Source organism: Hylobates moloch, unplaced genomic scaffold, assembly GCF_009828535.3.
Source record: "Hylobates moloch isolate HMO894 unplaced genomic scaffold, HMol_V3 SCAFFOLD_19, whole genome shotgun sequence".
Taxonomy (NCBI): domain Eukaryota; kingdom Metazoa; phylum Chordata; class Mammalia; order Primates; family Hylobatidae; genus Hylobates; species Hylobates moloch.
Genome location: NW_026652294.1, coordinates 62,326,733 through 62,348,310, shown reverse-complemented (window position 1 = coordinate 62,348,310; position 21,578 = coordinate 62,326,733). Strand labels below are relative to the sequence as shown.

General features: G+C 45.2%; 1 non-coding gene across 1 annotated transcript in view; it reads right to left on the bottom strand.

The window, feature by feature from the left end:
- Positions 1-20,602, bottom strand: part of LINC03041 (long intergenic non-protein coding RNA 3041) — a 78,659-nt gene extending 58,057 nt beyond the window's left edge. The window contains exon 1 of the transcript XR_009211168.1: positions 20,520-20,602. This is a non-coding gene — a transcript (long intergenic non-protein coding RNA 3041). The remainder of the gene's footprint in view (positions 1-20,519) is intronic.
- Positions 20,603-21,578: the final 976 nt, after the last annotated feature.

The following is a 21,578-nucleotide window of genomic DNA, read 5'->3' as shown; positions in this document are numbered from 1 at the left end:
TCCTCTTCCTTTTCATTCTTCCTGGCCTTCCACTCAGCTCAAGCATCGCCTTCTCATCTCCCTGCCTAAGATGAATTCCCTATTTAAGATTCCTATAACACCACGTACACCTTCTTCTTAAGACCTGCCACAGTTGCAAGAAGTTGCAGTCAAATGATTACCAACATGCATCTGTGTGGTCATGTGGCTCAGCAACCAAGGTACAAGTGCTTTGAGAACAAGGGCTGCATGGGTTTTGTTTGTTTGTTTGTTTTTTGCCACTTTATCCTCAGTAGCACCTAGCAGGCACTCGGTGAACTGCATCATGACTAAACTTAGAAACTGCAGCACCACTTGGAGGATTTTAGGAAGGGTGTTTCCCTCAATACAAGCAGGGGCAGTGTCTCTTCTGTCGCTGAGCTATTGCTATTGCTGTTCTGCCTCAGGCTGGTGTGACCCAGAGAATCAGAGGATTACGCTATCAAATGACGAGTTATTCTCTCTGAAGACAGAAAGACATGAAACACATTGTAGGCATCAGTTCCAAAACATTGAGCTGGTATTAGCTCCTTTTTAAAAAGGAAGACACAAACAATTGCACACTTTTAACCATCTAATTGCTTATTTTTCAATGACCCCAGTTAAAAAGCGAAAGGGGCAATTGTGAAGCACCTACAATAGCCAAGCTCTCAGCCTAAATGCATGATCTTATTTTATCCTCACAGCAACTCCATGAGGTCAGTACCATGAGTCCCATGTTATAGATGAGGAAACTGAGAAGCTATGTATCTTGCCAAGTATCACACCGCTAGTGAGGAGATGAGCTAGGCTTTCAGTCCCGGCCTGTCTGAGCATAAATCCCATCTTCTTGTCCTGTAGAACTCCTTTTAAGGCTCTACTAGAGACAAAAATCTGGGGGTTTGTGTGCTTGAAAACATGTTCACCTGTGAGTATTCAGTATTCCTAAATGAAGTATAATTGCTTCTGCTTTATTTCTTTGTAAAAATCACTATAAAAGCTTTTCTCTTGATCCAATAGATACTGTATTTTGAAAGAGTGTGATTCAAAGTAGAGACCATGAGTTAGTGTACGACAAGGACCAGGTAGTATTTATTTTGCGTCCTATGCCCTGAAGCTAGTAGGTGCTCAGTAAACATTTGTGAAAGGAAATTCAACTTCTCTCTTATTGAACTATTGTGTTAACATGAAATGTTAGAGATTTGTGGTTCCATTTATTTTCTTCTCTCAGCATTCAAGACCAAGAGTTTGATTTGTTTTATGAAAATTAAATAATATATTTGGAAGCACAATAGTGACATTTTTCTCTTTAATTGCTGCATGACTCAATCACAATATTGCAGAGTGTGGGAATGGAAAGGAATCCATTTCAAGGAGGGCTGGTCCTTTTTAGCAGGCAAGCACATCCACGCATCTTCATGTTTTACCCCATTCACTACACAGAATCTGTAGAGCCCAAGGTAAGCAATATACCTGAAACCGATTATTTGTCTAGGACTTCCTGGCAGGCCACAAGCAGTGACCATAGCCTCAGTCTCCCTGTGACAAGGGAGGCTCTATGTTTGCAAAGAAAAAGGGTGTCCTTCCCAGCTCCTCCAGGAATCAGTGTTATATGTGTTGTACGCTTTATACTTCTTTGTTGCCAGGTTTGTTTTGTTGAAGTTTGCCTTGATTTGACAACCCTTACAGTCTAGTCAGATTGAAGGGGACAGAAGAGAAATATCAAATTCTGAGCCTCAGAAAAGGCTCTTGATAACGTCACTCAGAGCCAGCATTTTGGCCACACCGTATGCTCTAAACAATGCCTTTACACATTAACTTTAGGACTGAAGCCTGCTGCCCTCTTTCTAGAATGTTCTGTCCCAGATCTTTCCTCCTCCTAGTTCAGACCTCAACTCAATGCCATTTACCCTGACCACCAGTAGGGGCAGGGCTTTGCACAGCTATGCATTTGTTCCCAAGCTCTCCTCAATCTCTGAAATTACCTTGTTTATTTTTCTGTTTATTTCTCTCTTTCCCCCACAAAAGAATGTCAACTATGCAAGGGCAGGGATCTGTCTTTACTCCTCCCTCCCTGGACCTACAACATGCGTGGCACATTAAAAGCACTCAAGATTACTTGTCGTATTGGAGCAAGGGAATGCTCACCTTCCTTTTAGAGAAGAGGCAGCTATATCTCTGTGACCCTCAGCGATTAGCCTGAAATCACAGGCAGGTCTGTAGCAGAGTCGTGACTTGAACCCAGGTCTTCCGACTATGATCTGGGAAGGGGAGTGAACTTTTGCCCAAAACTTAGGTCATGCAGGTGCTCTTAAAAACAAGGGCCCCATCAAAGATGATCAAATGCCAGCTGCTTTGGGTATAAAAGCCTGATTCAACCCTGAATCCGTTCCCCCTACCAGAGATGAAAACTCATCTACAAGATGAACTTGCAGGTGCGGCCCAAGACTGCTTCCTGCACCAGCTTCTGCGCCTGTGCACCGGGACCCGTACTCATCCCTCCCTGGCCTTGGCCTCGGGCCACGCTGGCCTCTGGGTCCCTCATTCCATGAGGCTCTGGCCTGGCTCTAGACTTTAGGCAATTTTTCTGATGTCCTAATTTCTTGATCACCTGTGCTGACACGATCCTGATTTCCTTCAATATGTCTTTTTTCCACTCCCGGGAAATGTATGTCTGCTTCGGCATATGTCCCCACCTTCCTTTGTGAAAAGAGAAGCAAGGAGCGGCAGTGGGGGAGAGCCCTTTAATATTTTTTAGCGATGTCTTCATGTTCTGTCAATAAATTGCCTCTGCCAGCTTTTAGAGGCCCTATTGGCTCTTGTACTGACCTCTTGTTCCTTCTGCACTTGAAAAACGCCTTATTATTTATCTTAACCTCTCTCGCAATCTTCTTTTCATTCCTCACCTTTGCTTTCCTTATCATGTTTTTGCACTTTCTTAACTTTGCGCTATAATTTCTCTAGCTGAATCGCTGTTTGATTTTTTTCATACTTTCTCGCTTTCCTAGTTTTGATTACTTCCCCCACCACTACCACATCCTCTTTAGAGCTATTTGTCTGGCCTCTTCTCTACACTTCGTGTTTTTGTTGCTAGGTAGCACATATTTTCTTTGGGCAGTTTCTATTCATGTCTCTCTGATTACACTCTTCCATCGGCGGCTGTTCTTTTCAATCTCTTCGCGCCCTTGGCTTTTCTTGGTAGGAGCTGACTACTTTATTTGATCTGGGATCTCCTGCATGTCCTTCAAAGAGGGTCCTAATGCCTGCTGAGCCTTATATGGTGTGTGTATTCATTTGCTAGGGTTGCCCTAACAAAATACCACAGACTGAGTGGTTTAAACGACTTATTTTTTCACAGTTCTGGAGTCTGGAAGTCCAAGATCCAGGTGCCATCAGGGTTGGTCTCCTCTGAGGTCCCTCTCCTTGGCTTTTGGAAGGTCACCCTGTTGCTGCCTCTTCACATGGACTTTTCTTTATGTGAGCACATCCCTTGTGTCTCTTTTTTGCGTCCAAATTTCCTCTTCTTAAAAGGACACCAGTTAGACTACATCAGGGCCCACCCTAATGGCCTCATTTTTAACTTAATCATCTCTTTAAAGGCTGTAGCTCCAAACACAGTCACATTCTGAGATACTGGGAGTTAGGGCTTCAACATGTATATTTAAGGAGACATAACTCAGCCCATAACGGAATAAGCAGTAACTCCTGACATTCGACCACGGGTCAAGAGGAAGCTAGGTGCCTCAGTTTACATGTCACCCAAGTTTCCCTGGGTCAGACTGCCTGTGGGTACAAATGGAATCGCCTTACAGTAATATTCTACAGATACTGCCAGGCCCTCAAGCCCTACCAAATACTTTTCTACATAGTTCAGTGAATCTCAGACAGTGAATCCCACTAACAAGACAGTCAGATGAGAATGGTATCCTCTGGACTCGTCAGCCAATGTCTATCTTCTGGATGTCTCTGACCACTTGGCACTAGTACTGATGCTGGGCACTGCTGCCACTTCTGCTGAGTATTGTCATTGGCTGGCACCACCTCCTAGGTGCTGCCAGACACCTGCACTGCCGTGGCGCAGACTGCAGTTCTTAAGATCCCAAAGCCACACCATGAAGGTAGAAGGTAGGAGCCTTTTTACCTTCCGTACTATTCTTTATCCTCAGGTGCCAAGATAGTGATGCCCTATGCCACACGTTTTCTAGATCTTTCAGTGAAGCACCCTGATTTGTTTTAACTTCCAGCTCCCCTTTCTTAGTATTCAGACAGGAGTCCATGCAGCTTGAGACAGGTACACTCAGACACTGTCTGCTTCTCTGCCATTGAGGTGACATACATCTGCCAATTTTATCATCCATTAGAATGAGTTCTCCCACATGTCTCCTTGGTACCTCCTGCAAGAAGACTCGGGGTAAAAACACCTAGCTATGTCTATAAGCTATGGACTGAATGTTTGTGCATCTACCCCAAATTCATATGCTGAAATCTTAACCCTCGATGTTGATGGTATTAGGAGGTGGGGCCCTTGGGAGGTAATTAAGTCATGAGGATGGAACCCTCATAAATGAGATTAGTGCCCTCATAAAAAAGACATGAGAGCACTTGTTTTTCTCCCTCTATTCTCCTCTGTTTTAGGATAAATGAGAAGATGGCCATCTGCAAACCAAGAAGCAGGCCCTCACCAGACACTGGATCTGTCAGCACCTTGATTGCTCTGGAACTGTGAGAAATAAGCCACTCAGTCTATGGTACTTTTGTTAGAGCAGCCCAGACTAAGATACTATTCTATAGTGGTCACAGTTTAGGACCCTCTGCATACATGTGGAATTTGGACACAAGTTGAGTCCAGCTCTGACATCTGTAAAATCTCTGTTCTCAGTCTTCCACTGAAATAGCATACTGAGTATGCCTCTCTCCCACCATAGGAAGCTGCAGGTAACAGAGGATTACAGTGAATGGAAAATTGAGAATGAAGATGACGGCAGAAATAACCGGGACAGTCAAAGTTTATTCAGCCTTACAGGTGCCTGATGCTATGTTATTTTCTGGAATTGCAATGGTAAACATGAATACATATGATTAAAGTGTTTACCCTTATTTTAAGATTTAAATTGTGATAAAGGATAAATTAAGATAAATTTTTATAATATTTTCGGTGTTAAGATAAAGGTTTGTACAATTGCAGCCCAGAGAGCCAAAAGTCTATCCTGGACACTTATGGCAGATACCCTGTGTTTCCAGAGTGCTCACACGAGTACATGCACCTTAGTAAATATGCCAGTCATCACCTCCCCGTCCACGCCCACTCACACCTTGAAAGGTGACATTCACCTGGCTGTGTTGGCTCATGCCTGTAATCCCAGCACTTTGGGAGGCTGAGGTGTGCACATCGCTTGAGCCCAGGAGTTCAAGACCAGCCTGAACAACATGATGAAACTCCATCTCTACAAAAAATACAAAACAATTATCCAGGTGTGGCGGCAGGCACCTGTGGTCCCAGCTACCTGGGAGGCTGAGGTGTGAGGATTATCCGAGCCTGGGAAATCAAGACTGCAGTGAACCAAGATTGCACCACCGCACTCCAGCCTGGGTGACAGAACGAGACCCTGTCAAAAAGAAAGAAAGAAAGAAAGAAAAGAAAGAAAGAGAGAGAGAGAGAGAGAAAGAAGGAAAGAAAGAAAGAGAGAGAGAGAGAGAAAGAAAGAGAGAAAGAAAGAAAGAAAGAAAGAAAGAAAGAAAGAAAGAAAGAAACATGGAAAGAAGGAAGGAAGGAAGGAAGGAAGGAAGGAAGGAAAGAGAAAGAAAGAAAGAAAGAAAGAAAGAAAGAAAGAAAGAAAGAAAGAAAGGTGACATTATATACAACCTGCACTTACCCCTTCTGGCTCCGGGCACCAATTTACCAATCAGATATCAATGACTTAATCAGAGCCAACTGGGTTCTCTGTCCTGAGAAGTAGAACACTGAGGGATGGAGTCAGGTGTGCCCACAGGATGATAGGCACTTTACCTGAAAGGTCATAGGAAATTGGTCCTGAAGTTGTTGCCAGAGCAAGGCACGAATGCCTATGAGGCAAAGATATGGGATTCCTAGGCCACATGTAAGCAGAGAAGAATGGACCTCAGGAAGACGGGGAGTGGACAGAGGCACAGAGCTTGGAGGATGCAAGTCCATGTGCCTCTGTCAGGAACTGACACTGGATCATGGTTTCCTGGGTCCAGTCCCCATGGCAACCCACAGCACTTCTTTCCTCTTATTTCTGGTAAGAGTCTCTGTTGTACTTCTGTAGTAATGCTGCTCATAACTTCAGCTAGTTTAACTGAACTTTTTTTCTCTGCAACCAGAGCCTTCATTATGATAGTCTTGTGGTTACCCAACTATAGTCTTTGGTACAATTTTTCCTTCTTTACCGTGCTCAGTCTTTATTAACCAGCCTCAGTGTCACCTCCTCTCTGAAGCCTTCCCTGACAGCTCTCTTCCTTATGATCCTTCAGGATTCTGTTCATAATCATTGTATTGCAGTGTCATTTATATGTTTATAAACATTTCACTCCCAGACCACAAGATCCTCAAAGGCAGAGCTCTGGTACCTACAAGGCATTCAGTAAATGTTTGCGGAATTGCCTCAGTGGCCCTGAGTTGGTTCTGGAAGCAGCCCGCCAGTCGGTACACCATCCTGTCTGCTGCTCAACCTTCCAGCCACTTGAGGGGTTCTGAGTTTACACTGACTTCGCTGCCTCACCCCTTTACTCTCAGTTCTGTCTTTTCTCAGTCCTCCTGGTGTCCGGGCTTGCTTGCTTGCTCAGTGCAAACTTGACTACCTTTGGATCAGTGACAATTCCAAGGCGACCCCCCTGGGGCAGGGCACAATCTGTTTCCCAGGGTTCTAGAACTCTTTGCTGAGTTTTGGCTCCTCTTAATGGCTTTGTGTGGTTGCCTGGGGCCCATGCTACCTGTGTGTGTGCTCGTGACAGCATCCTCCACCCGATCCAGCCATCTGTTTATTTTGGCTGCATCTCTGTCTTTATGTTCCCTCTTCTGAGAAATAGTGAATGGTAGCTACTCTCTTTAATCAGCCAGAGGCCCTCACTACCTTGTCCATCGGAGAAAAATTGACTCCAGATCTGTAGCAGCTTTCTTGCATGGGAGAAAACACCAGTGCTCATTTGCTCAGGAAAAACAACAACAACAAAAACCTCTTGCTCTGCTGAGACAATTTTCCTTTATGGATTGCAGGGCCCCCCTAGCAAGCCCACCGGGATTTCCTGCCAACCGCCACTATATATCCAAGCTGCTGACTCGCCCCCTGTGAGCCTGGGGCGGGGGGGTGGCGATTGGAGAGTTTCACAGCCTCAGGATGTTTATTTGCTTTACTTTCTGTTGTCGGAGAGGGAAGGTTTTGCAAGAGGGGTTTCTGCCAGTGCACCTACTGTGCTATCCTCAGTACTGATAGGTGTGTGATCGCCTGGGAGAGCAGGGGCTGAAACACACTGGGGTTCTGACAACTTTGTCCTCACCTTGTGACACCTTTCTGACCTCTGCTTTGGGGAGGGGAGAAAAAAAAGACAGAGAGACAGATTCAAGTTCAGCCTTGAGAATTTCAAGATGGCCTCTCTTGCCTCTCTCTCTGAACCCCACCTCTCATGTAGATAGATAGCTCAGGCTTTTTATAGATACTGTGACCTTCATGTTGATTGGTCTGGAAATAGAGTAAGAACTTCTGGCTAAAATATTGCCCGCTGGCTTCACATGCCCAGGCTGTTTCTGGTCCCCACGGGGGTCAATGCTGTATGTCCAGCTGGATACTAGTCTGCTCAGGATGGGCCAGTCTCTGGAAAGGCTCCTTCTTGCTTGAGATGAAAGAAACAGCACTCCTCTGCCAGGCAATACTTCGGACTCTCTCTTCAGCCTCTGGCTGTGGGGCAGGACATGGACCGAGAAACGAAGACAGCCTCCAGCCAGGGCTGAGAGCCCTGAGTGACAAGCAGGGGAGTGGACAGTGCCTGTCTTGACTTGCTTCTTTCTCCATTAGGAGATCTCAGCACATCAAAATATTAGCTAAGAAGATACTTTAATCTGAGGACAAAGTGACACCTATTTAAACTAACTTATCAGTAAAGACGGCTAGAAGGTTTTTGCACCTAACCATAAATCATACCCAAAAGCTGTTCAATGAAAACCTGATTTTGTGATTTGGGGCGGCCTAAAAGTATGTGTAATAAAAGAGAAAGAGCACTTAACCAGAGTCGGGAGCCTCAGTTTCTAATGCTAGACTCATTACTAACGATGTCACTTTGGGCAAATCATTCTATTTCTCTGGCTTCATTAGTGACCTCAGTGGGAGCAGCTTTAGCAGAAAAACTGACATCGTAATTGCCAAATCCATAGGCTAATTTTCATTCCTCATCCTCCTTGACAACTCCACTGCATCTGGCACTCCTGACTGCTCTTTTCCTTCTCGAGACCATCTCTGCTCTTGGCTTCTGGGACCCAGCCTCTGTGAATTCTTCTCCCCGCTCTCTCCCAGCCCTTCTCACTCTCCTTCTCTATCCCCCATAATCCCCCAACCCAGCACCGCCTGTCCATTGCCTGGTGGTGTTCCCTAAAGCTGTCTCTTTGCCCCTCTTCTCCTCACACATCTGTCTCATGTGTAATCCTGTCCACTCCCATGGATCCAGCCACCATCGCTTTGCCGGTAACTGCCATATCTCTTTTTCAGAACTCTCCCCACCTCTTTCCCGAATGCAGAAAGGCCTTTCCAGTGGCCCAGAAGATGCCCCGTCTACACTGCACATTGAGCACTTCAAACTCATTCTGCCCTTGACTGAGCTCATCGTCTCTGGCATGTGTCCTACCCAGCCCTTAAACCTGAATCCTTGGGGTGGGCCGATTCTGCCGTCTATATTTCAGTCAGTTTCAGGAGCTACACTGTCTTTCAGGCTTCACTCTCCCTAACAAGATGTTGCTGCCAAGTCTACCTGAGAGCTGTTCCTCACCTCTTCATGCCACTGGCTGCTGTGTAGTTCAGGTACTCAGGGGCTGTCACCTGGACCTATGAAACAGTACCAGAAAGAGTTAAGAATAGGTTTAGCTGATGTAACAGAAAGGTGAACTTGCCGTGGCTTAACCAAATAGAGTATGATTTTTTCCTTACACAATAAGAAATCCAGATGTAGGAGATCCAGAGCCAATATGGCAGCCCCACAATGCCTCCAGGGACCCCGCATGCCTCCTATCTTTCCAATCAGCCACTCTTGCCATATGGCTGTCCTCAGTATGCTTGTCACCTCATGGTCGCAAAATGGTTGCGCTTCTTCCAAATCCACATTCCAGGTTAGAAGAAAGGGAAGGGCAAGGGAGAAGAAGCAACTGCCTCCTGAATCTGACCCCTTTCAAAGAGCTCTCCTGGAAGCTCCACCCAGGGAAATATCACTTGACATTTCATTGGCCAGAACTGCGTTGTCTGACCTCTCCCTCTGCAAGGAAGGTTGGGAATGGTATTATTTTCTTTCTTTTGTTTTCTTTCGCAAGCAGCACACATTGCCTCTCTGAATAAAATTGAGGTTCTGTTAGGAAGGAAGAAAATGAGAACTGATACTGAATAAGCAAATAACTGTGTCTGCAACAGCCTGGTCTTGGTCCCCCAGCCATCAAACTCTTCCCCTACTTCTCTACCCTCCATGTCCCTAAAAAGAGATTGGACCATATCGTTCCCCTATTCTAACTATCTGTGTTGATTCCTTGTTGGCTACAGAATAAAGAACAAACACCACAGCCCACACAGTCTGGGTCCCATCTTCTTTTCTATGCTCTCCTCCTCTTGCCATCACCCTCTCCCCTGAGAACACACCGTAGGTCCCACAGAAATCTCCACGGTTTCCTCTGCCCACAATGCTATGCCTTTCCACACGCTATTTTAGTGCCCTATTGCCTTTCCCATCGGTGGCCATTTATTCAGCCTTCATTGCTGGGGAGGGAAGAGGCATCTATCAACTCGGATTTCTTCCTCAACCCTTAGGAGACATACCTTCCTCACACTTCTGAGTCCTCCCCATTCCCTGTGGGTTCCACTCCATGGGACAAGGTGCTCAGCTTGAGAAGACAGAGCCCAGCCTTAAGTGAGTCATGTTTCCTAGAGAGTGGGGTCACTGAGTTGAAAAACACAAATCCCCAAGCATGGTGTATTCCACTTGTGGCTCTCGCAGAGAAGCCCTGGATCATCCCCATTACTATTATTTCACAGCTGCTCCCTTGAGTAAAGTGCCCTTGAGTGGGACATCCGTCATCTAGGGCAGCAGCCTGTCCTGACCAGTTCACACCACTTCTGTAATTCGTCCATGCAGTTGCTTCAGGGAATTGGCTCAGAATCTTCTCAACAGACTTAGAAGTCTTTCTTGTCTCTCTGTGGACAACCTGAACATAGGGTCCCAGCACTGCCCTCATGGAAGTTAGGGGCCCCAAGCCTAAGGCATGGATGTGAATTTTTACCAGAGCTTTGCATTGTGGTATAAGCCTTTGCCAGTCATCTAATGAAATCAATGCTGAGTTTTTCATACAGCTAGGGATTCTTGTGTGCAGACAGTGGTGTGCTGATCAGTGTTTAACAAGTGGTTCTGGGGGCAGGGGTAGCTGCAGAAGAAGAGTTCTGGCTTGTAGAGTTGGCCAATTTCTGTGGTGTAAATACTCCCACCATGGCTAAATTCAAGCTACCAATGCGACAGAACTGAAAATGCAGCAGGAAAGAGTTAGGCATAACTGGCTCTCTGGGCCAGTTTGACCTGGCTCCAGCACAACAGCAGGAGACCCCAACAGGGGAAAAGGATGTGGGTTCAAGTCTAAGCACCAAAGCCATACCCAGAACTCTGTGACCACCTCCTTCACAACATCTTCTCTAAACCTACCTCCATCCTTCAAATGGATCCTTCTTTTCCCTGCGATTACACAACTCTGTGATGATTCTTCTCCCACAGCAGTGTTTTAAAAAATCTTGTTTTGGGCAAATGAGTTCACTTTTCCTCGGTATATGTGCCATCAATCATTGACGCCACAAACAGGCAGTGAAAGCCTTTCATAAGCAATGCCCTATTGAATCCTTGTCTCACTGAGGAAGCCGCTACACCTTGGGTCACCACTAGGAGTCACTCTTTAGCACTGGGAATAGACAGACTCAATAGCACTTAGCACATAGTAGGGCTAAATGCCCATGTGTCAAACGCATGGAGGAACGAACTACCAAATGTGGGTTACATGCCCCCTCTTGGGAGTCCCATAAACCTCTGTAGCATCACGTGGTAGGGTGTCTTGTGAGTAGGTATGATGTGCCCTATCTCTAGGTCATTCACCTTAGTATTTGGAAACCTAGCACAGTGCCCAACACGAAGGAGCTACTCAGTAGACATCTGCAGAATGAGTGATGGAGGAGAATATGCAGTACTTTAAAATATTCCCTAAGGAGGTTTAGTTTCATTTCTTTTTTTCACTTTCTTCTTTTGTTACTATTACTATTGTTTTTCCCACAAAATTTCTGCTTTCAACATGATGGTACCAAAAGAAAAAGAGAGACAGAAAAGAGTTCAATGAATTGCAGCTTCCAGCTGGTTATTATTATTATTTAAATTTTGGCTTTATCTTTGTGGGCAACTGAAGCCTATGATTTAAGCTATCTCTAGCTGAGCAAGGGGCTGTGCCCGCCCAACCACTCGTATCTCCAGAATGCACTTTGCTGTGTCAATACACATTACTTGTCACATTGCCACGAGTCTGAGAAGTTTGATTTCTGCTCTTAGATTGTTGTCATGTGTCAAATCATATAGCCCAAGGGGAATGACTACATTGCGCAGGAAAAACAGACATCGAGCCGTGGTCAGATAGCCTCAAAGATAAACACTGCTGTGTGGACCAGAAGAAGAAAGGTCGAAAAACAATCTGAAGCCTCAGACACTGTAAGGCTTTTTCGCCTTCATTTTCTTGCTAGTCTGAGGCTTCCATTTTATCAGCACGTGCAAATATACATTCTTCTTCCAAATGACCTTCCAACAGCTTGTCCCCCAATACGGGACTAGCTTGAGTAGGTGGCCCTGTCATTAGTTAAATGGGGTGGTGTCTACGATACCCTCAACTGGAAGCTGAGTCTACAAGCCCCCACCCACTGTCCCCTGCAAAATGAAAGCTCAGAAAAAATGTAAAAATATAACTAAACTCAGGGAAAAAAGTCCACTTCAGGGAGTATGAGCTACCCAAGCAGGAAGGCTGAAATCACAGCCTTTTGCTGCTGCTGCTGCTGGTGGGTTTTCTATTTTTTGAAGTCGGCTAAAAACAAACAAACAAATGAGTACTAGTTGTTCTCATTAAAAAAGGAAAGGGCAGAAGTCAATCTCCCTGTTTCAAGACGCCCACACACTTGAAATAGTTTCCTAGAAAGGCAGATAGAATTTAACTGGGTGTAGCTTAGCACACTCGCAGAGCATTTTTACACCTCCCGGACCCTCAATGGCCGATCCCGTGGTATGACAGCAGCATGCCACATTCATTGCACCAGACAAGGATTAGGGAGTAAAATTTGTCGTGTATGTAAATTGTAATCACAGTGGATGGTTGTATGTGCTCACTTAGGCATTTTAACAGTGTGTGATGCTATCCCCTCCGCAGGACTAATAAGCATTAGCCATAACGAGGTCAGTCAGTCAGGCATTATCAGGGGATTTAATTGGGACATGGGTCTCTGCTGAAGTGAAAATTAATAACTTTTGTCAATGTTCTGGTGAAATGTTCTGTCTTATTAAACTATGAGGGTCAATTAGAAAGCATTATGTAATAAAGTCCCCAGCAGCAGAACTCAAATTGAGTTATACCACAGTCATTATTCCAGGGCGAATGCATTTGAAAATGGAAAACCAGAGTGCCATATGGAGGATTTGGGTCAGATTTACAAGCATTGCATGTTAAGGCTTCCACAAGAAGGAAACAATTAAACGTAATACCAAAATAAATCAGCGCGCCGAGTGGGCTGTGCAGGGCCAGGAGCCTGGGGCGGGCCGTGGCCCTGGAGTTGTGACACTGCAAAATGGCAGTGTCAGGAGCCTTCCATGGGCTGCACCAGGCAGCGCCAGCCTGCAAATCGCTCGGAGTGCTTAAAATCTGGGGCACACCTGGAAGGCTCGGGCCTGCACACTGACTCATATAAATAACTCTTTATTGTGTAGCTATTAAGACGAGAGATTGCTTTTATTAAAGTGCAAGTTATTGTGGCACAGCAAATTAAAGAATTTTAAAGCATACTAAACAGCCACTGCTATTCCCCATTCGGTCATGTTTTACGGTTCTTTAAATGGGCAGTATATTGTTAGGGAGATATAAAGCCTGTGCCAAGACTGGGATCTGACACAATGGTTCAGGCACTTTTTCTGGCCAGGAAGGATTGGGAGGGGTGGAGCAGTGCTGGTGAGGACATTGTCCTGGGTCTGGATGTGTGTGTAGAGGTGGGTGTGTGGTGGGGGGTTGGATGTCCCCTCTCCTCTGGAAGACTGGGGAGGTGGCTCTTGTCTGCTCCATTCTGGTAAAGAAGGTGATCTTCAAACTGAGAAGAGTTTTAGAGACAGTCTTCAGACAACGTAGTTAGAAGATGGAAGAAAAGGAGGAAGGAAGAGAGGGAGGGAAGGAGGCATATGCGCAGAGGATCTGTAGTGTCCCATTACTAAAGAATCACAGCTTCCTCCAACTTCCTTATCTTGACCAACCCCATTTTCTCTGAACCTTCTCTTCTCTAGTGAAGTGAGCTTGGTTCTGATTATTTCCCCATTTATCCCCAATGTTGATTATGTTTCTAATTAAAAATACATCGTGGCAATGCCCCTGCTTGGCTCCACATCATCCTGGGACCCAGCCCGTCCCCTCCCTCTCACCTCCATGACTGCCGCTCCAACCTGAGCCCCGTCACCTCCCTCGAGGCCCGACAGTTGCAGTTTTCGCTTTAGCCCCCTCCTACCCATTCTCTTCACAACAGTCGCAGTAATCTTTAAAAAACACAGATCTGACCATGTCACTCCCCTACTGAAAAATCCTTTAACGCCTTCCATTTGCACTTAGGATAAAACTCAAATCCTTTTGATGGCCCACAGAGCCCCTCCCTGAAGTGTCAGGGCTCACCTGGAGGCATGCTTCCCTCTCACATAATTCCCCCAAGTTCTAGAACATACGAAGCTCTTGTTCTACCCAGAGGTTTTGCCCAGGCAGTTCTCTGAGACTGGAATCCTCTTCCTCCTGACCATGTGTGGCTGGTGCCTCTCAAGCTTAGCTATTCATTCTCTTGGAGGCCTTTCCCGACAATTCTACCTAAAATAGATCCATCCAGAGCTCTGTATCCTCACCCATGGGTGTTTCTACAATAGTACTTACAGTTTCTAATTTAAAAACAAACCAGACAACAATAGCAAAAACAAAAAACTTTTTAGTGGCCTACTCCTTTTTTCTCTGATATCTTCTGTGGTCTGAAATTCTGTGATGTACCTATTTTGTTTTCTACTGAATCTAGTAATGGAGGCAAATAGATGTTCATTATGTGTTCAGTGAGTGAACAACTCGTTGAATTAGGAGGTGGCCTTAGAAGAGAATCTGAAGCTTATCCAACTCAACTTCTTTACTGAAAAAGTGTTTCTGAGAATGGTGAGATAACATGTACAAGGAAGACCATTAGGAGAGTTGGGGGCTAGGTCCTGGTTTACCTTCAAAATGTTACTTTCTGGCAGGGCACGCAGTGGCTCATGCCTGTAATCTGAGCACTTTGGGAGGCCAAAGCAGGCGGATCACCTGAGCTCGGGAATTTGAGACCAGCCTGGCCAAAATGGTGAAACTCCATCTCTACTATTAATTAAAATACCAAAAACAACAACAACAAAAACTAGCCGGGCATGGTGGCGCATGCCTATAATCCCAGTTACTCAGGAGGCTAAGGCAGGACAATCTCTTGAAGCCGGGAGGCAGAGGTTACAGCGAGCCAACGTTGCTCTACTGCACTCCAGTCTGGGCGACAGAGTGAGACTCCGTCTCAAAAAAAAAAAACAGTTAGTTTCCTACTTCCTTTGCCCAATCACCTAGTCCTATTTAACCACACCTTGGCTTTACCTCGGCTGGAATAAACACTACTGTAACGGACTGAATGTTTCTGCCCTTGAAATTCATATGCTGAAATTCTAACCCCCAACATGATGGCATTAGGAGGTGGGGCCTTCGTGAGGTCATTAAGTCTGGGCAGGGAGCCCTCGTGAGTAGGATTAATGCCCTCAGACAAGGCAGCCCACGAGTTCACTCAGCCCCTTTCTGCCATGTGAGGACACACTGAGAAGTCAGCAGTCTGCAAGTGGAAGAGGGCCCTCACCAGAACTCGGCCATGCCGACACCCCCCTCTCAGACCGGCAGCCTCCAAAACTGTGAGAAATACGTTTCTGTGGTATAAACCAAAGATTATATCTTTGGTATTTTGTTACAGCAGCCTGAACTAAGACAAGCACCCTAAATCCTACAGTGAAAGCGTGTTTAAAATAAATGCAAAGACTAAAGCTGTGCTATCAAGAAGAGAAGAGACGACTGATTTGTGGTATATTCATAAATGGAACACAATGGAATGAGAATGAATGAACCAAACCTAGAGGCATAAAAACTGTCAAATCACAAACACATAACGTTGGCTGAAAACAGCAAGTCCCGAAAGAATACATACCTGGTGATGGCATTTATATGGAGTTTAAAAGATAAGCAGGACTAAGTGATATATGGTTAATGGATATGTGGTCAAACTGTGATACGAAATAGGAATAAAGAATATTGCTTTAAAAAATAAAAGCACCATTCAGATGGTGGTTCCTTGCCATGTATTCAGGTGATGGGAAGGGAAGGGCCCAGCGTGAGGAAGAGACCCTGGGATGGAGTGGAGGGTGGCGGTGTTATTAATCGTTAAGTGGGTGGAAGTTTCATGGCTCTCCATTTACTTCTCATGCTTCATAGTTTGTAAGTTTATATTTAGAAAATAATTGATAAGTTGAAAAAAAACTAAAACCAACACAATTTCACCTTTGCCCAAATATACCCCGTCTCGGGAAGAAGAGCTTCTTCCCCCTTCTTCAGGGAGGCCTCAAAGATCTTCACCCCAGCTGCCCATTCACTTCTCCTATTTCTGCTGAGGGAAGACCAATACTTATTTTCATCTTCAGGTCTACCAAATGAGAAACTGAGGCATAGTATGAGGTGAGTCTCTGGAACCCAGAACAACTCTCAAGGGGCGAATGTTCCTTTATATCTCAGTGGATTCGCTCATGACATTTACATATAATGACTACCTGCAGAAAGGGCCTAATGAATTAGTGTCAGTTTCTAAGGCAGGCGACCGTGTCAAAAGCCCGATCATCTTTGCACCCAGGCTTTTCTTCTCTGACTGTGCTGGGGACAACCACATAAGCCACGTATCCTGATACTACTCTGCATGTGTTCATTTCTGAGTCTCTTATGAGACTCTGTCACATACATGACCTCATCTGATTCTCCCCATGACACGGTGTGGAAGACACACAGCAGATATTTTAGTTCTCATTTCAAGAACGCTGTTTCCTATATATTTTGATGCCTTTCTTCCAGCTGTCAACACCCGTTTAATGCTGACAGAATAGAATCCCTGCAGCCCGTTCCTGAGCCAGGTCAACACTGTACAAAAAATAGTATTTGGAAGATGACTTTGGGGGCATCGGGCAGGGCCCCTAAGCAAAAATAACCTCCTTACTGGTCCTTCCACTATTAGCAAACTATTCTTTGCTATCTTCAAGGCCTTTTCACCTTTTATAATTCCTTACTAAAATGCAAATACTCCTGAGAGTATCCGCATTAAAAAAAAAAAAAAAAAAAACCCTTAATGATCTTCATTAACTGAAAGTGGGTGGGAGATGGAAGCCGGCACCAGGGCAGGAGTGGGCACCAGTGAAGGGAAGGGGAATGAATGAAGAAGGAAGAGGAGACAAGGAAGTCCAAAGGCAAATCATGCCAACATCACCCTTTGCTACAGGGCAGCCTTGCCCTATTCTTCTGCACAACCTCATTTACTTCACGCTCTCACTGGACTTGAGCCCCTAGACTTGCTACTGGCACAGGATGGCCTGAGATGGCCAGTCAATGTCCCTCTGATGGTTTGCCACATGCTGATGTTCCCATCCTTGAGCAATTCTGCTCTGTTAGCGGAGGGAGTTCCCACCATAAGGGTTTCTGGATCATTTGTGTTGCTGGTCTCCCTGGGCCACACTTCTGTTTCGGGAGAGAGTTTTTGCATTGAGCTCCTTCTGACGCGTCAGGCTGAAAAGTGAATTCGAGCCAAGAGTTCTGTTGTTTCATTTCAGTTATTTATGAGAAGCTGGTATTTTCTGCTCACAAAGACAATATGAAATTTCAAAACCTAAACATTATCAAGCTATGAGGATACTGGTGAGAAAATAGAAATTGCAAAGTATTTCTCAAACAGTCTGAGTAATTTTCCTTTGCTATTTTTTCCCCAGGAGTAATAACAAATAGAAATACTACTTGTCTTTTGGAATCTTTTTTTGCTGAAAAGTGTGAAGCGATTCCAGAGATATTCTGAACAGAGGGACCCCATCAGCATGCAGTCCTATAGGAAAATGCAATCTGTCTGCACCTTCTTCCCAAGGGGGCCAGTGAATGAATGAACGAAAGAATAAATGAACTAACAAACCATTCGGCTACACACACTTAATTTTACAGAGCAAATGCCTACTAGTCATGCGTTACTATCCTAGCTTGAGGCCCAATTATTTCTTTATCTAAATAATGTGGGTGTTTTCTTTGATCATAAATGTAATGTGCTCATTATAAAATGCTTAGAAGATACAGAAAAGTATAAAGAAGAAAATAAAAGTCATCCATAATCCTACCCCACAGAAAAGTCTTATTAATATTGAGGTTTATATCATACATGTGTTCTTCTGAGCTCATAAACATTACATGGCTGAGATCTGGTTGTATCTACGACTGGTGTCTGTATTAGACAGAATTCTAAGATGATCCCGGAATCCACATGGCTTTATGTAATCCCTTCCCCCTTGAATGTGGGCAGGTGGGACCTGTGACTATTATGGGCCGTCACTCTCATGATGTGGTTATGTTCCATGGCATGACTTTAAGGGTGGGAGATGATCCTGGGTTGGTCTAGCCTGTTCAGGTGAGTCTTGACAGAGATTGAGCTTTTCCTGGAGACAGATACGAAACATGAGAGGGACTTGAAACAAGGAAGAGTCTCCTTTGGTGACTGTGAAGATAGAGAGCCCAACATGGCAAAGAATGCTAGAAGCCTCCAGGACCTGAGAGCAACCCCCAGTTGACACCCAGCAAGGAAAACAGGGACCTTGGGCCTTCAACCACAGGAACTCGATTCTACCAAAAATATGAATGAGCTTGAAAGAAGACCCCAGCTCTAGACGAGAACACACCCTGGCCAACACCTTAATTTTGGTCTTATGAGACCCTGGGCAGAAAATGCAAACAAGACTGCTGGGGTTTTGGACCTACAGAACCATGAGATAGTAAATAGGTGTTGCTGTTAAGTGGCTAAACTTACAATAATTTGTTATGCAGCAATAGAAAATAATATAATGTTCTATTTTTTCACTTCACATTACAACTTGAACTTTGTCTCCTATTAATGTTAACTAAAAATGTAATGTCTATGTCTAATGTATGTATTTGGATTATAATCAATGTAATGAGTCTGAATGATTGGGCATTTAAATGTAGCCATTATTTGTGTTAGGGATATGTTATTTGGAAGTTGTGTTGTTTTGTTATTTGTGTTTGTTTTGACTCCTGTGGTCACATGAGAGAAAGATGAAACATCTTTCTCAACAACTGCTCTGCTCTCTTTCCCTGAGAGAGACAGAAAATGTACTTCTGAAAGGTTATTTTGCTTATTTAAAGGAGATTATGGTACTTTGTGAGAGGGCTTTTTGTTTCAAAGACAGAGGCCCTTGACACCTGTAGACTACATCGTCCAAGGAAGAGGTTGAAGGATGTGGGCTGCAGACGTTTAACAGATGGGCTCCTCCCTGGCTAAATGACTCCCCAAGACTGGGAAAAGAAATAAGACTTGAACTGTGACCTATGGTGGAGATATGGCCCTATCTGAGCCCGATGCTCTGGGTGACCTCAGACGGGCACTGCTACGTGGCTGTCTACGGGCTGACACCACACACTATGGCTAGAGAGGTTCTGCCGACCCAGCTGGGGTAGAGGAATTCAGAGCTCTTCTCACCACCCTTGGCTAGTATCGACTTCTATCAGATTTCATTTCACTTTAGAAAATATAGAAATGTGGCATTTCATGCATTCCTGGGATGTGGAACGTTCCTACCTGTTTCATAAGTAGTACTATGATATATAATTCTACAGAAATATGTCACCATTTTTATCATTATTTTAATAGATTTCTAGCGATAGGTCAAAAGATATAGACATTTTAAAGTTCTTTACATAAATGATAAAATTAGCAGATTCCTAGACCTGTAAGCAAATGTATATATAAGACGCTAGCTTCATCCTAAAGTCTCCCTTTGGCCTCTGCCCCCAAACCATCCCAACATACCAACTCCTAAACATCCAAGGCCCACGGGAACACATCCAGGCGCTGGCTGGGCACTCATCAAGGAAACCAGCAGTGTGCAGGCTACACTGCATAACCGCGGGGACAGGCAGGGCCTGGATACGTACACACCAGCTCCACCACCCACCGGCTGGGTGAGCTTGTGTAGTTACTTGCTGGGGCTCCCATACAAAGTATCACAGGCTAGGTGGCTTCAACAACAAACATACACTGTCTCATGGTTCTGGAAGCTAAAAGGTCGCTATCAGGCTGTTGGCAGGGTTGGCTCTTTCTGAGGACTGTGAGGGAAGGATCTCGTCTGGGGCTCCCTCCTAGCAATCGCTGGCATTCCTTGGCTTGCAGATGGTTGTCCTTCTTCTTCTCCCTGAGTCTTCACATGGTCTTCCCTCTGTGTCCAAATCTCCCTGGTTTTTCTACCAGTCATATCGGATCAGGACCCATCCTAATGGCTCCTTCCTAACTTGATCATCCACAAAGACCCTTTATCCAAATAACGTCACATTCACAGGTGGGGAAGGTTAGGATTTCAACACATTTCTTGGGGTCAGGGACACAATTCAATCTATAATACCTTGGCAAGTCTCCTATACTCTCTAATGCACTGTTTCCAGATCACGTCAACAGGGATGATACCGCCTTCCCCACTGCAAGGATTCAATCTAGATGACAAGTGAAAAGAGAGGTCAATGATAGGTAGAGCATTGACCCAGTGTCTGGCCCATGGTTGTTGTTCAATAAACATTGGCTAAGTTATCAGTGAAAATTCTTGCTATAAGTATCTCATGACACACACATGGGATACACAGAAACCCATGCTCGACGGGGCAGGAATGTGTGTTTATGTGGCCCCCAGTGTCCCTAGAGAAGATTCTCTCTTACTTTTCAAGTGTCTTTGGCCATTTCCTCTTCCAGCCTCTACAAGCAGGTTGTTTGGCTGGACACAGACCTCTCTCCCACAAAGCCCGCTTTGGAGATTGGCGCCCGCCTTCTGCTGCTAGTCAGTTGTTTGAAAAGTGCTGACGCCTCTCTTCATCCACCGTGCCAGGACTCCATGCCAAAGCTGCCCACACAAGCAAGGCTCGCCCTGCATGCCAGGGTTTCAGAGAGTGGACCTGGCACCAACCAAGCGTAGGAAGAGAGGCCCTTGTGATACAGTCCCCCCGACACACTCACACACACACACACACATACCAGCCAGAGACCAGAGACCCCAATCAGTATTTTTAAAAGGAATAAAAATTGCTCAATCTCTTTGATGATATTCAAAGAGTCTTTTTTTAATACATGAGAAAGCACATTCTAAATTCTTAACACATCTGGTGTCACCCGCTCTTTTCCCCCTCTAAACCCTCTTAATTCCATAATTTAGAAGGTCTTCAGATACCAAAGGATCTCATTGAGGCACAATTGGGTATCTTGTGTGCTCCAAGTTGCATCTGATGCCCCACCTTATCCCAGAAACTTTTCCACTGAGTTGGAGAGAAAAGATTTGGGGGTTGGGGGAGCAAGGACAGTGTCCTGCCTGCTCAAGTGGCCTTTGACAGGAGAGCTGAGCTGCCTGTAGGAAAATGTTTGCTATTCATTTTGCCCTGACACTCCAGGAGAGGAGCACAATTTCTTTTGTGATTGGAGGTTATGTAATCTACAGGAAAATCAATATGGGCTGACAGGAGAATCGCCCAGCTGATCTGCAGACCAGAGACACTGAATCACAGCAGCTGAAGGCAGCATGGCAGTGAGGCTGTTCCTGCAGCCTCTGGGAGAAAGTGGTGTTGGAAAGCTCACACCCTGGGGTGCTCCTAACCCCAAAGGAGCCCGTGGACCCAGCTGCCCAAGCCACCAAGAGTTAAGTGGCAAAGTGCTCAGTTGTGGGGACAGTGCTGGGGGTACAGAGAGCCACAACATGCTGTGCTGGGTTACTGAGAACAGAGAGATACA